We start from the raw sequence: 14,303 nt of genomic DNA on the forward strand, positions 1-14,303 counted from the left end.
TTTTTTTTGGTTTTTCGAGACAGGGTTTCTATGTGTAGCCCTGGCTGTCCTGGAACTCACTTTGTAGACCAGGCTGGCCTCGAACTCAGAAATCCCCCTGCCTCTGCCTCCCAAGTGCTGGGATTAAAGCCGCCCGGCTACACATGCGGGGGGGACGACACTAGTTATCTTTTTATTTAAAATTAAAGATTGAATCTGTGAGAGAATTGATGTCTAGATGCCCATGTGCCACAGTCCTTCAGTCCGGGGTTGAGCAGCGAGCTTCTGATCCACAGAGCCATCTCCTGGTGCTGGGAATGGGCTGTCTTTTGATGGAGGTTTGTTAACAGCACAAGGGAGAGAAGGGAATTTTCTGCTTTGTATTCAGTCATTAAGGATTTTCTCCAAGTTTACTAAGCTTAACAGGACTGCACTTAAATCAGTCTCCCTGACTCCAGACCAGAGCTGGGCAAATAAAATGAACACCAGAGAAATCCTGTTTTGTGGGAGGTGTGTGGGAACTGTGTCCTCAGGGGTGGTAAACACAGGTTCTGGATAAATTTGACAAGATGTTGGCTCATCAGCGCTGGAACTAAGAACCTTAACCTGGGCTCTGAGGTTCAAGGCTGAGGCTTGGGCTCAAGGAGGAAGCAGAGCCCTAATTGTCAGTGCCCTCAGCACGCTGGGCCTGGCAGATGGAATCCAAAGAAACCTGCTCTGCTGCACTTCTGCCTCCTAATGACAATTTAGTGTAAGCCTTAGAAGTGTGCTTGTGAGCATGGGTGTGCATTTATGTGTGCCTGTACATACAAGTATGTGTATATGTGTACATGTTAAGCTGAATGTGTGTGTTGTGTGTGCATGTATGTGAGTGTGCATGTTTGTGTGTATGAGTAAATTTGAGCATGCAACTGTATATAAAGGTGTGTGTGTGTGTGTGTGTGTGTGTGTACACTGGGTATGTGAGAAACACTCTGGGTTCTGATACTAAAAACTAATTTTTAAATGCTAAGACACTCTTTAGCATTCTTGTCCATTCTCAAGCTTGATACAGTCATGGCCTACATCTCAGGTTTGTGTGGTTCACTGTTAACCTCCCTTCTGGGCTAGAAGTAAAATTACACAGAAGTGCATTTCCCCAGCCTTGCCTGGAGCCCTCAGGTTAGACTGGGAGCCGGAGTGGGAGGTGGGCATCACAGCAATGCAGTGTTTCTAATCCAGACTAGATTGCAGGTCCTAGAACCAGCCTTCCATAAATGGGCAACTCAGAAACGATTCATGTTTGCTATAAAAACAGTATTTGCTTTGTTTTCTCACTCTATCTGCTGCCTGAGGTGATTTCACAGCTGGGCAGGAAGATAGGCTTGTGGCACTAATCCTAATGAGTTCATCTTAATGAGTTAGAGGCTCAGAGTCAACCCCACACTAGACAGTCAACTCACTGTTCTAGTGACAATCCATTAATTTCCAACCCCAAATGGGTGGGGTGCCCTTGATTTATAGGTTTCACTGTAGTAATAATGAGGATATGAACTTATGTTGGTAATGGTATTGCTGGGACGTTGCTATGGCGGTGGCAATTGCACCCCCTAGGCTCAGCTACCTACAGTCCATGCCTCAGTGCCCATGAGCCCCCAATCTAACTTCAGAGCCACGATCTCAGGAATCTACACTCAGCCTCTTAGGAGCCAAGAATGAGCTCTTGCCTGGTTCTGGGATGCCTTGCACACAGTGAGCCTCTGCTCTGCCCCTGCTTTCCTTGCACACAGTGAGCCTCTGCTCTGCCCCTGCCTTCCTTGCACACAGTGAGCCTCTGCCGTGTCTTCCTAGTGCTCGAAATAAAAGGAGCAGCCAGCTTTTGAAGTTTGACCTTCACATTCCCTTAGTCTGTGTTTGGTCAGTACTTCCTTCCTGCTGGCCTAGTACCTCCTATGCTGTTCTCCACTCTGTCTTCCTCATCTTCCTCTTCCTCTTCCTCCCCTTCCTCCCCCTCCTCCCTTTGCTGTTTGCTTCCACTCCAGCAAATCATAAAACCACAGCCTTGCTTGAGGCCATGGACAGAAAGCAGAATTGACAGGCGGGGCTAGCCCATAGGTCAGTGAGGCCTTCCCAGAGTACCCTGTTAGTCAGCCCCCGACTCCACCCAAAAGGAGGAGGGAAGTCTGCAGTCACTCAGAGTGGGTGTGGTTCACTAGCAAACCATCCTGGCCCTGGCAGTGGGTGGAGCTTTGTCTGTATGGTGCTTGTTCAGTGTGTCAGTGGACCACTCGGAGCTCTCATCTTTGGACCATTTGGCTATCGGTCTTCAGAGAATATTGTGCCGAGGGGGTGGAGTTGGGGCTGAGTTTTAAATCTCTTGTTACTGTGCTCAAAAGATGCCAGCCTTACTCTACACATGACAGCAGTAGCCACAGGGGAGCAGAGAAGGGGAGGGAAGGGCTCACCACCTCTCTCAGACCTTATTCTTTCTAATAGTGTCATTGATTCAACAGTCAGGGATGGACGTGACTCAGTGACCGTGTGGGACAGAGTCTGGTTTCTGGCTGGCAGCTTTGTAACCCCCATTCCTTGTCGTTTTTTTGGAGAGCATACCACCGTAAGACAAACTGATCAGCCCCTTGCAACATGCATTGAGACCCAGTCACTTATTCAGCCAGTCAACAAATATTTTTAAGTGCTCACTGCATAGTAGGCTCCCTGGAGGGACTGTTGTGCGTGTGTGTGTGCACGAGTGTTGACATAGCAGCCAAAGCGCTGAGTTAGCAGCTTGGCTAAAATGCCCATCTCTGCTGCCCTCTGGTTAGAAGGTCTCTCACAAGCTTCTTAGCCACAGTAAAACATTTCTCACTTTCGATGTATGGGTCTAGGCTATAAATCCTTCTCAGATGACATGTTGTAGTTGGGACCTAAGCAGCCTGTGCCCTAAATATTCATTATACAGCGGGAGAGAAGCCAGAGACAGGAAGTAGCAGGAGCTCCCGTGAGACACTCTCTTAGTCCCATGCCAGGATCTGCACAAGCGCTGGGACACAGCAGTGACCAAGGAGAGGTCCTGCCTTCCAGCTGAAGGTAGCGGATGAGGCGCAAGCCAGAATGGCAGTAGGGCAGCTTGAATTGATGGCACAGGATGCTGCTGGGACTGGGGAAATTGGAAGTAGGGAAGCGGGCAGGGAAGGGAAAGCAAAAGGGGTCTGAGAGGTGGGGCAGCTGCAGCAGAAGCTGTGAGGGAGGCAGATAGCAGCGTCTCACTGCCTGACAGAAGACTCATTCTCAGCAGGCCACCACAACAGACACAGAATCAGTTAAATCCCAGCATAGCCCTCTGCCCAGTGTGGCTAACAAGCAAGGAAACAGCAGAGTTGTCTGTTGGACACTACCATTCTCCACAACTATACACAACTCCTTCATGGGAATCAAAATGACATTGAAGCCACATGTGGCTCTGTGTAATGGCCGGTCTGCTTGCTTTCCTCAGCAACATGTGATATGGTATAAATGCCTGCAGAAGATACAGCCCTTCAGATCTTTTCCAGACCAGGGAGCCCCCCACCCACCCACCGGATCCCACAAGTAATTGGAGCAGATCCAGAAGCCCCAAGCTCTTCCTTATTTACCCTTCAGTAATTACATACCTTCCCTATTGGAGGCTGGGGCTGAGCAGTTAGTCTCCTATTGTCTTTACAGGAAATGACATCCATGTGACTTCTCAGGAAGGCTACCAGTGGCCACTCTGGTTAGGATAATTTGGGAAGTGCTCAGCATATCCGCTAGCAGATTGAGTCCAGCTGACTTGGAAGCTTCTGGAAATGCAGACACGAGACGGTCACCATAACCAGGGCACTGCCGGGTCAGTTCCCTCAACAGAATGAAGCTCTGCAGAGCTGGACTCCTCAGAAAGGGGCGTGGCCAGGGCCTTGCCACTCTCTCTCATTTATAACATTACTCAGGATTGAGAGCTCCTCCACTCACGAGACCTAAGCAGTGAGGAGTGCATGGGAACGCAGAGGTGCTGGGCTCATCCACACTGAGCTTGCTTCCCTGTGCTCTCCCTAGCTTTGGGGGTCTCCACCCTTAGTATACACAGAGTATTCACAGCAGTCACCTGGGAAAGCTTGGTTTGAGTGAAGCCTCAGGGCCGACAACTCCTGTGAAAGGTCCTATCAGTGGGCTGGTGTCCTGCGAAGCCCTAAACCATCCTGATGGCTCCCCTTCAGGGACTGTTGCCCTGCTCTTAAGGCAAGGTGGCTGGGGAAGTGTATGTGAGGGCTCCCTTAGGAAGAAGAAATTGAGAATAACCCTGCATTGATGAGAACCATCCCCGTTCACAGTGTGTACAGAAGTCATACACAGCCTTGGTGCTCCCTAGAAACAGAGAGTACAAAGGGGGCTATGCAGTGTTGTGTGGGAGTGCCCACAAAATCAGCATTACTCCTTCACGACTGCACAAAGACGCAGAAGACAAACCACCCTTTGTTATGCTTCAGTTGTCTCTACTGGTAACTAAAAGCATATATCCAAATCCTAATGAGATGGCGATAGATAAATGTGCTGTAGTATAAAAGGGTTATGTGCTAGGTCCAGCACTCGTTCCTACAGTAGATAAATAGCTCAGCCTTGGGAGTTACTGGAGAGGAAGAACACACTGCCACATGGCCTGAGAGTCACTTGACATGATGTTAGATGTGGAAAGTGCTGCCAGTGGTAAATTTCTGCCCAAGCAGTTGGTCACTGTGCCCTAGTTACTGATGCTCATTGGAGGAAATCATTAAGCTTTCCTCACTTTGAAAAGGGATAACTATCCTGTTTTTTGTTTGCTTTTGGCAAAAGATACCCGGTCACCCCTTGACAAAGCTACTTGGATAAAAAGGATATGGACAGCCCCTGTCTACCATGACTCTGATTCATCACAGATGCCGCAGAGCTTGGAATAAAAGATGTAGCCAGATGCTAAGCTGACCTACCTGAAGTTATCACCTCTGGTTTCATATGCAGAGACATCACTCCTGGGGCTAGTTCTTCAATCTACCTGCCGCAGCACCACAGGGTCAGGTCTGCTTGATTGACAGGAAGTTGGATCTTGGTCTAGTTTCCAAGTGCTGCTAACTGGCCTGGCCAACATGGTTCACCATTCTATACTATGCACGACCCTGGGAGGTGGAGAGATTCCTGGCTGCTCTGGCCAGCTGAGGGAGGCTGCTGGACTTGATGCTCTAGAGAGGCAGGGATCGTACTTATCACGTATGCCCATGTAGGCATCCAGGGTGTTACTTGTCAGTGAATACTTGAACAGCTGGCCTGTTCCCAGAGCCCTATCAGTCATCAGCACACATGAAGATCCACTCTCTAAAAAGAAGAGAACATTTTGTTGCCTAACTTCGGTCATTTATAATCTAAATATAGAATGCTGAGATGTCCATCTACACTTTTAGGACCTCATATACTGCCAAAGAGATGAGCTAATATTAATATTAGCCAACTTGTACAATCAGTGTACTTAATCTCTGATTGATTCAGACAGTACTGATGAATGCTTGCTTCCCTTACTGTGCCGGTGACAGAGGAGGGTATTATTAAACCAGCAATAAAGAGGTAGAAATGATGTGACTCTCCCAAACTAGGAAAATCAATGAAACAATGGAAGATAATGAGATAACGAGAGTGAGGAGAGGCTTGACTCTGGTATTCTTGGCTAACAAGGACTGAGGCCATGGCTGGAGTTAAAGCGTCAGGGCCCTAGTCTAGCGGGCAGGAATCCACTCTCCATTTTCCTTTACTGGGGCATTTCCTTTATTATGTAACAGATTTAGCTCTGTATAGAATAGAATATGAGTAGATTCATTAATGTTTTTATGTTATATTACAATTAAGGACATCCTGAAATACGATTTCATTTAAGGATTCCTAAAAATGGCATTTACTTTAGATTTTTGCAGAAAATCATTGAACTATCGAAGGAAATCAATCTCAAATTTATCTATCTATCTATTTATTTGAGACAGTCTCATTATGTAGCTGTTAAATATTTTGATAACTGAATATGGATGCAATTTCCTTCTTTTAAACTGTGCATTTCACATGTTAATTTGAAGTACTTAAAGATATTATTCTTTAAAATATTGGCGCACACCTTTAATCCCAGCACTTGGGAGGCAGAGGCAGGCAGATTTCTGAGTTCGAGGCCAGCGTGGTCTCCAGGACAGCCAGGGCTACACAGAGAAACCCTGTCTCAAAAAAAGAAAAAAAAAAATTTGAACAGTAACACCAACAAAAATTTCATTTAGAATTCTGAGAAACGCTATAGACTGGCCTAGATAGTCCAGAAGGGCAAAGAGCTCCTGCCTAAGAAAATACCTGGGCCTTCTACTGTTATGGATGGGATGGGAGGAGCCCGGGAAGGCACTTGTCAAGGCCCCGCCTGCTTGAGAATATGCAGAAATAAAGCCTGGACAGGCATGAGCCCAGGCTGACATTATCTCATGCGGAAACGTGTGGATAACAAGAAGAGTCCCTGAAAAAGGTGTTTGGGGAAAATGCTTTGCAGAGCCAGGAGAGTGAGTGGAGGGCTTGGGAGGGAGGCACTGAAGGCCAGGCATGGGTTTTCTGCAAGCAAGGCATGACACAGACCAGATAGAATGTCAGGAGAAGTCCCAGCCTGGGTGCAGCTCAGCAGTAGGTCTGGGGCCTGGTGGGCAGGAGAGGTGAGAAGCCATGTCAGATGGGGTAGTGAGGAGCGAGATGGGCAAAGCTTACGTGTGCTCAGCTCCTAGTACCTGCTGCAGTTCTCAGCCTCCCCGTGTCCCGTGTGTGACTGAGTTAATACAGTAATGATGACCCTGGAAAGTGCCTACCACAGGTCCTATTTTACAGATAAGAAAATAAGATTTACTGAAGAGGAGAGAGAAAAGTAGCCTGCGACCTCCCAGAACTAGGCAGAAGGAAGAGCTATGATAAAGAGGAGAGGAACTGGGGTGTGTGTGTGTGTGTGTGTGTGTGTGTGTGTGTGTAGTTTAATCTTAGTCATTGCCCATTGTTCTCTTGCTTTCTGTCACTTTAAAGGATCGGAGATTCTCGGATTTGTAAGCACAGTTTCTCACTGATTCAACTCTTCACAGTTTTTTTTTTCTTATTAGTATACGCTAAGATAATTCATAAATTGGTTTCATTTTTCTGGGCAAACAAAGCAAAGGAACAGCTGGTAGGGCGTTTGCTGCATGGATGGGTGCCCCAATCGATCGATCGGTAGGTGAAGAGGCACAGAGAGAGCGAGCACTGGGCACATTGAAACGGATTGTAAATAAGGAGTTTATCTGCATTGTTTTTTCAGAGTCAGTCCGACCGCTGTTTTCGAAGACATGTGGTGTATATAAAGTTTGTGATAGTTGGTGGAAATTTGGGTAAGTGTTGTTACATTTATTTCTAACACATTTAGTGTAAAATGGTGCCACCGAGAGGTGCCCTGCACTGCCCAGGCATCTTTCAAACCTGCTCTAAACCTCAAATGAACGTTTTTAAGTAAATGTGTCACTAAATTGGTGTTTTCTGACAATATGCCATTTTTCTTGTTAAAACTAATGTTATTAAGTGATATGGGATTTTATAAAAGTCTAGTAAGTCTAGATTTGGGGAAGCTCAAAAGAAGGGCCCAGGTCACCATTGTCAATTTAGTTTATGCTCTAAGCCAGCTGTGTAACAGGAGTAATAAATGCACAGACGAAAAGAATAGTGTTTCCAAAGCCAGGAGTCCAAACGGCCTACATGTTGACAGAGAGAGAAGCTACCTGCTTGAAGAATGGGAAGTGAAAAAAAAAAAAAAAAGAAAAGTAAGCAGCAACTCTTCCTGGAAGCTGCCCCAGGCTGGAGCAGAAGCTTGGGAGGCAGAGAGCTGTCCTGACAGCTGGTGGTGTGGAGGGCAGGCTGTAGTCAGGGGATCTAGGTTAAATCTCTCTACTCAATGTTGTTTTACAATAACCCTCAGAGTCTCAAGCTCTTCTGTAAATGGAGGCCTTTAGTGAGCTGAGTCATGCTGGGGCACAGTAGGTGCTCCACAGCAGCCAGTGAGCTGAGTCATGCTGGGGCGCAGTAGCTGCCTGACAGACTCCTTGTTGGGGACATTGCCTCTGAAGATAAGCCACTCAGAAGCTGCATGTTTTCAGCAGGAAGACTTGAGAAATGGGACATGTGACTTCACAGTGGCTAGCTACCACAGCAGCTTCTCTGTCATTTTCTCCATAATGAGCCCGGAGATGGGGCATGGGAGGAGGTAAGAGAGAGCGGCTGTTACTTGGGCCTCCTTCTGGAACCCAAGGAAGCCACCGTCAGACAAGCACTGCTAGCTCAGCCTCCCTTCCTGCCACGGTTACAGTCGAGTGAGGTCACATCCTTCCAGCTTTTGGTTAAGTTCTGATACTATTTTCATTCATGTCAGGAAGAAGGGACAGAGCGAGGTGCACGATATGTTTGGCTCATATGGGCTTTTATTTCCAACCCTTCCTTTTGATTTTACGTGCCGTGGTTATGTGCCTTCACAGACACCAATTATTGAACTAACAGTTTGGCTTTGGGGTGAAGCCTTACCTGTGTTTGGGAGAGAACCAGCCTTGTTGCTGCTGTAGAGAGTGCTGATATTAAGGCCACATGTCTCATCTATGGGTCAAGGACATGAATGTGGCCTCAGGAGGTCTCTACAATAATCTCTAAAGAGCCAGAAAGTGTCTTCAGCAACATTTTAACCAGAGGCTTCAAGTCTTCTCAGAGATAAAGAGGAACTTGCCCGGGCAGCTCACTGGGAGGTCTAACATTGCCACTGGAGAGAATAGCCCACTCGGGAAGTTTAGTACAATAAAGGATTTATTTCAAAAATAACTAGGGATATAACGGTCCCAAGCATGTAGAAATACTTACTTTGGGGAGGTGAGAATGCTTGTTCTGATTTGATTGTTAGACACTGTATACATGCATTGACTCATTGTGCTGAACCCAGATGTTTTGTCTTAATATAAGATAAAATAATAAACAATTAGGGGACACTAGGAAATTGTTTGAGAAGAGTGACCAAATTGTTCCATATCTTAATTGTGGTGTTATTTCTACAACTGTAGGCTTTTGTGGAAACCCACAGAACTGTACTGTAAGGAGACTGGGTTTTCTGCTGTGGGAATGAAAGATGGAAAGAGTGAGTTGTAGAAGACAGTTATCTCAGCTTGTTAAAGTGTGATGGTGGAGAGTGAACTGCACGTGGGATGGGGACTTAGGCTGAGTCCCACAGTGCCTGGCACATGGAGGTAATGTGACAAATGCTTAAGTGCCCACTATGCCACCTGCTGATCTTAGGTGGGTTATGTTGGTGTCCCACACACTTGTCTACCATGTTTAGATGATCTCCTTCTTCTGCCACCCCAGTGCTGTGAACTAAACACCCCCTTCTGGTCTTCCTTCCCTCTTGTTATGTCCATGTCCCGCCCCATCCCGTGAAGCTCTTAGCAGAGGCTCCTGCCTTACAGTTCCTCCTCGTGTACCTGCCCGGCACTGAAGCACTACGCCTGTCAGGATCTGGCTGGAATGCCTTGCTGTGTAGATGTTAGTAGACACCTAGCCCTAAACTCCATCCCACCCATCACTCTCAGGACTGAGCCCAGTGATGGGTCATGCAGGTGGTCTGTTTTGTGGGCTTCTGAGAATAGAGAAAGGAGGGCAGCGTAGCAAATCCACCTTCCCTGTCCGGGTGAAACAGTCCTGGCACTCTCAGCTGAGGCCGTGGGCGGACTGCTGTGGATGAATCTCTGAGGCGCAAGCCTTTCCCAGATTCTAATTCTTCGCTATGAGTCAAGAAATGTAAGACTCTTAAAGCTACAGCTTGTGAATATTTTGAGATGGCCAAGATTCTCCTTCTCCTCTAGGCCATATCAGCGTGAAAGATAAATGCAATGAGGAATAAAAACAGTGGTTCTCATCTGAGGTCAGCTTGCCTTCCAGGCGGTGTTTGGTGATGTCAAGCATGCTGCTAAATGCCCTGTAGTATTAGAACTACACATGTGCACACACCCCGAAAATGACCTCAGATGTCAGTGGTACTGAAACTGAGAAACTGATGATAGAGCCAGTAAAAATACTGAAAGTGCCTGTTTTGAGAGTTTATATTTTAAAATACTTTAATATCTAACTACACACACATACACCTGAAAAGGGCTCAGAATACACAGGCCTGAGATGGCGCTCAAGAACCAGCCTCCTTCATTACCCCTGGCTCCAAGAAAAGCAGATGTAAATAAATTCAGACAGACAAATCCTGCTGAATGATGGGCCACAAGAGAAAAGAGAGGTTCTCACAGCCAGGCCTCAGCATCTGCAGAGAAGAGGCAGTCTCCTGCTGCAGGCCCCAGCTTCCTCAGCTGCGTTTGTCTTTAGTTGAAATGGTGTTGCCATGTGGGCTGGTCCTTCGTTTTGAGTCAAGGATGGATAGTGATTCTGGGGGATGAAGGTGTGCTGAGGGAGGAGACAGGTCTCGGTACAGTTGATTGAGATCAAGTATTTTGAGACACAGGGCTGTTTATTTGTACCCACTTGCCATGACACCACAGTCTGGTTTAAGTGTGGATTGCTAAGCACTTTTGTAGCCCAATATGGGTGCATTTGCTGAAGCTGGGAGATTAAAGCAACATATGTCAAACTGTGATGCAGAACAATTCTCTTGAAAAGACTTTACTTAATTATGGGGCCTATTTTGGGAGGGTAACTGTGCTTTTTGTGTGGTATATTTTAGGTTACACTAACCCAGCTTCCAGGCCAGTAATATCTTCCCAGAAAGGGTGTGGCATATGCTAAGGACATAAATATGTTCTTACGAAAGCTCTGGTGTGAAGTTCTTTCGCCTTTATGATCCTTGATTCCTTTCTTGTATTTTTTGCTCTCTCATGAATGAGGTGGAAATGTGTTCAACCAAGGCAGACAAGAAAGCCTTGCTTCAGATGGCCAGGCCCAGAGATGTGGGGACTCTTTGTTGTCAGTTCCTGTCTTTAAGATGAAGAGAACTTGGAGCAATGTACTGAAGCGTCCAAGATAAATAGTTGAGAGAGGCTGTAAAAGATACTGTGCTTTATATGGGGCAAGTGTCTGTATGGCTTCAGGTCCAGACCCCTGCCATGGGTCGCACCAGAACATCATTGTCCTGCCCTGGTGGCCTGTGATAGGCAGTGAGCATCTGCTTTCTCTCTTCTTCTAGACACATGACTCTGATGAGCTCCTCCGCCTCCTGTCCACAGCCTTTTGTGGCCTCATTGCTCTGCCTGTACAGGAGGATCTCAGCCTTAAAGGAGAAGCTGGGTATTTCTGCCCAGTCAGCATTTTCCAGGCCTAATTAAAAATGATTGATAAAGGGAGAAACCATATTGCATAAGGAAATCAGCTTGTCATTTAAATGGTGTGGAGAAGCAGAGACATGCAGAAAAAGTTCTGCAGCCCCAAGCACTGACCAGTCCTGAGGACAGAGGCACTTCACTTACATCCTGAGTCATGAAGGCCAGAGGAGAGCAAGCGTGAACCCTGAGGAGGGTAGGGGCAGCCTTTTATCAGAGGAGTTTCTGGAAAGGGACCAGGGCCAGCTTGTCTCTCGGTGGATATGTCCTGCTAAGAGGCTCTGTAGAAGGTCGGAGGCACGGAACAGAGTCCCTGCCCCGCCTCAGCTTTGGCTCGAAGCTTACACTTCAAGAGACTGTTGTGTGTGGTGGTCTGGCACAGCCTCCAAGGTTCCCTTTCATATGTGTAAGGAGATCTTTAAAGTTTGAAGCCTAGCCTGTATATGGGAGGGCGGGGCCATCTTCTGCCTTGTTGTGTAATCCTGATAGCCGAGGCCATCATAGCCATCTTTTTATCACTTGCTCACAAGACAGGTGCCATTTTCTCTCCAGGACAGTTTTGGCTGCATCCTGAACCAGATTCCATGAAGCTGCTCCAGGTCCTGCCCATGGCTTTGCCATCTGCCCTCACTCCAGCACTCAGGCCACAGTGTGGCTTTAATCTGTAGCGACATGTAGAAGCCCCAACTGCTCACTGACTTAGGGGAAGTATTTTCAGGGTCAGAAGCTGTCATGTAAGCTTGACTAGTTAGAAAAGACCGGGACACAAGTGGCCAGCCCTGTCTCAGCTGTGCTGATGAGGCTGTGTATCCAGATGTCACTCGGACCACTCCTCCAAAGTTTATAAAGGGCCACAATGCATTTGATCCTCCCAAGCTAGTTCTTAGATGATGGAGTCAAGTCACCAGGCAAAGTCGGAGGCTCCTGAATTTGTGTAAGGCAGGGCCTTTGTAATATGTGGGAGTGTTTGTTGACTTCGGAAGAATTAGAGGCATTGTTGATAGGGAGTGGGGTGGGGATGCCAGTTAGCCTTCAGAGCCTGGGAAAGACAAGGCTCTGCCACAGCACCTATAGCACCATGCTGAGAGGCAGGGCTAGGTGAGCAACGAACACACAGTGGAGCCAGATGCACACTCATGATTAGATTGAAGGCATCTAAGTCCTCACTGCTGCTTCACTGGGAACTCTAGACAAGAGATTCAGGCGGCTGTTCTGCAGATGGGGTGATGTTGCACTATGCACCAGAACTCAGCACAGCGTGCTGTTCCTGGAACAGATTTGCTGACACGCCATGGGGTGGCTAATCAGTCCCCTGGAGAGAAAGATGAGTCCGGTAAGATGCTCTGGCCATAGACTTTTATCAGATCTTACCAATCGGAAACCATCCTGATAGGGTTGGAAAGATGGCTCAATGGTTAAATGTTTCTTTGCTCTTCCTGAGGCGCCAAGTTCTGTTACTAATATCCTTCTTGGTGAGCTGACAACCAGCTGCAGCCCCAGCCTCCAAGAATAGACAGACACACACACACACACACAATCACACACACACAGAATTCAAAAAATAAAACTTTAAGAACTCATTCTGATAGAGATATCAGCATCTCTGATGGGTGTCCCATCCTGAGTTGTAGATTTGCTCTGAGGCGTCATCCTGCCTGGAGGATTAACACAGCCTGCTGACAGAGCTCTGTGTAAAGTTCAGTTTGGGTGTCAGCCAACAAAGGAGCTGAAACAATGGCACGCCAGCTTGAATGAGCATGCACCAGATTCGTTAAAGCAGTAAAGTGGAATACTGAAGAGAGTGTATAGAGGGAAGATGTCCACACAGATGCTCCAGTGGGATGGTACCCGCTCACCACCACCACCTTCTGTATTTGGAGGTGGCAGTAGTAGTTGTTTTATTTTCTTTCTGCCTTTCTTCACTGACTTTTAATATTTTATTTTATTTTTACTTTATTTAATCTGTATCTTTCTGTGTCTGTATGGGTTTTATGTTACCTAAGTGCAGGTGTACAGAGATGTAGGATGCCCTGGAGCAGCTCAAGTTACAAGTGGTTGTGAACCAATTGATGTGGGTGCCAGGGATAGAACCCAGGTCCTCCGGAAGAGCAATGCATGCTCTTAACCGCTGGGCCATCTCTCCAGCACCCAAACTTTGTATTTTTGAAAAATGTCAAACCTACTTGTCAGTAGAGTAAGCAATGACACAGACACCTCTAAGTTTACTTAAAGTTACCATTTGTTCTATGTGTAATATGTCTGCTTTATTCTCTTTCAGTTACATATAAAGGGGTGTGTGTGTGTGTGTGTGTGTGTGTGTGTGTGTGTGTGTGGGTTCTGTGACATCTAGAAAAGCATCTCCATGTTTTGGTTCTAAGTATGAATCTGTGAAAATAGAGATTAAACCGTTTTCAGGAAGAATGCATCTTAAGCAATGCCTTGTGTCTAATATAATGCCACACCACAGGGCAGGCGATGTCAGCTTGTTTTCCTTCCTTGGGGCTGTGACCAAACCTTCTCTCATCTGGTTGTATCTGGTGTCTGCATGAGCTTTGCCTGGATCCTAGTTATTTTTGGAAGACTACCTGATAGTTTTTGCTCTCTCTTGTCTTGAATTCTCTGTACCATATGATACACATCTTCATATGTTTGATTTTTGTGGTAGTCAGCTAGATTTTATTGTAATAGCAGATTGTACTACACATTTTCTCTCTTGCCTTTAGGGATCAGAAGGAGTAACTTCTGCAGAGCGCGTCTTATAACCTAGTGTCTCATGGCCTCCTTGCATGTAGGATTTCTTTTGCTTGCTTCTTGCACACACTTCAGATAGCTGATGTAACTTGCAAAGGTCACACAGCCAGTGAAGTGGGGCTCACATCAAGCCACCTCTCTCCATCATGGCTCCATGCCCAGGATCCCCACTGGCTGTTTCCCATTGTGCAGTACCTGCCTCAGGCTGTAGATGCTGCCAGT

General features: G+C 46.8%; 1 protein-coding gene across 2 annotated transcripts in view; it reads left to right on the forward strand.

The window, feature by feature from the left end:
* The window catches only part of Fyn (FYN proto-oncogene, Src family tyrosine kinase), a 193,269-nt gene that overhangs the window by 75,827 nt on the left and 103,139 nt on the right, over window positions 1-14,303 (forward strand). For both annotated transcript variants that reach the window (XM_021173874.2, XM_021173875.2), the window contains exon 3: window positions 7,304-7,373. The gene's annotated coding sequence lies outside the window, so the exon portion shown is untranslated. The remainder of the gene's footprint in view (window positions 1-7,303; window positions 7,374-14,303) is intronic.

The sequence above is a fragment of the Mus caroli genome, chromosome 10 (assembly GCF_900094665.2).
Source record: "Mus caroli chromosome 10, CAROLI_EIJ_v1.1, whole genome shotgun sequence".
Taxonomy (NCBI): domain Eukaryota; kingdom Metazoa; phylum Chordata; class Mammalia; order Rodentia; family Muridae; genus Mus; species Mus caroli.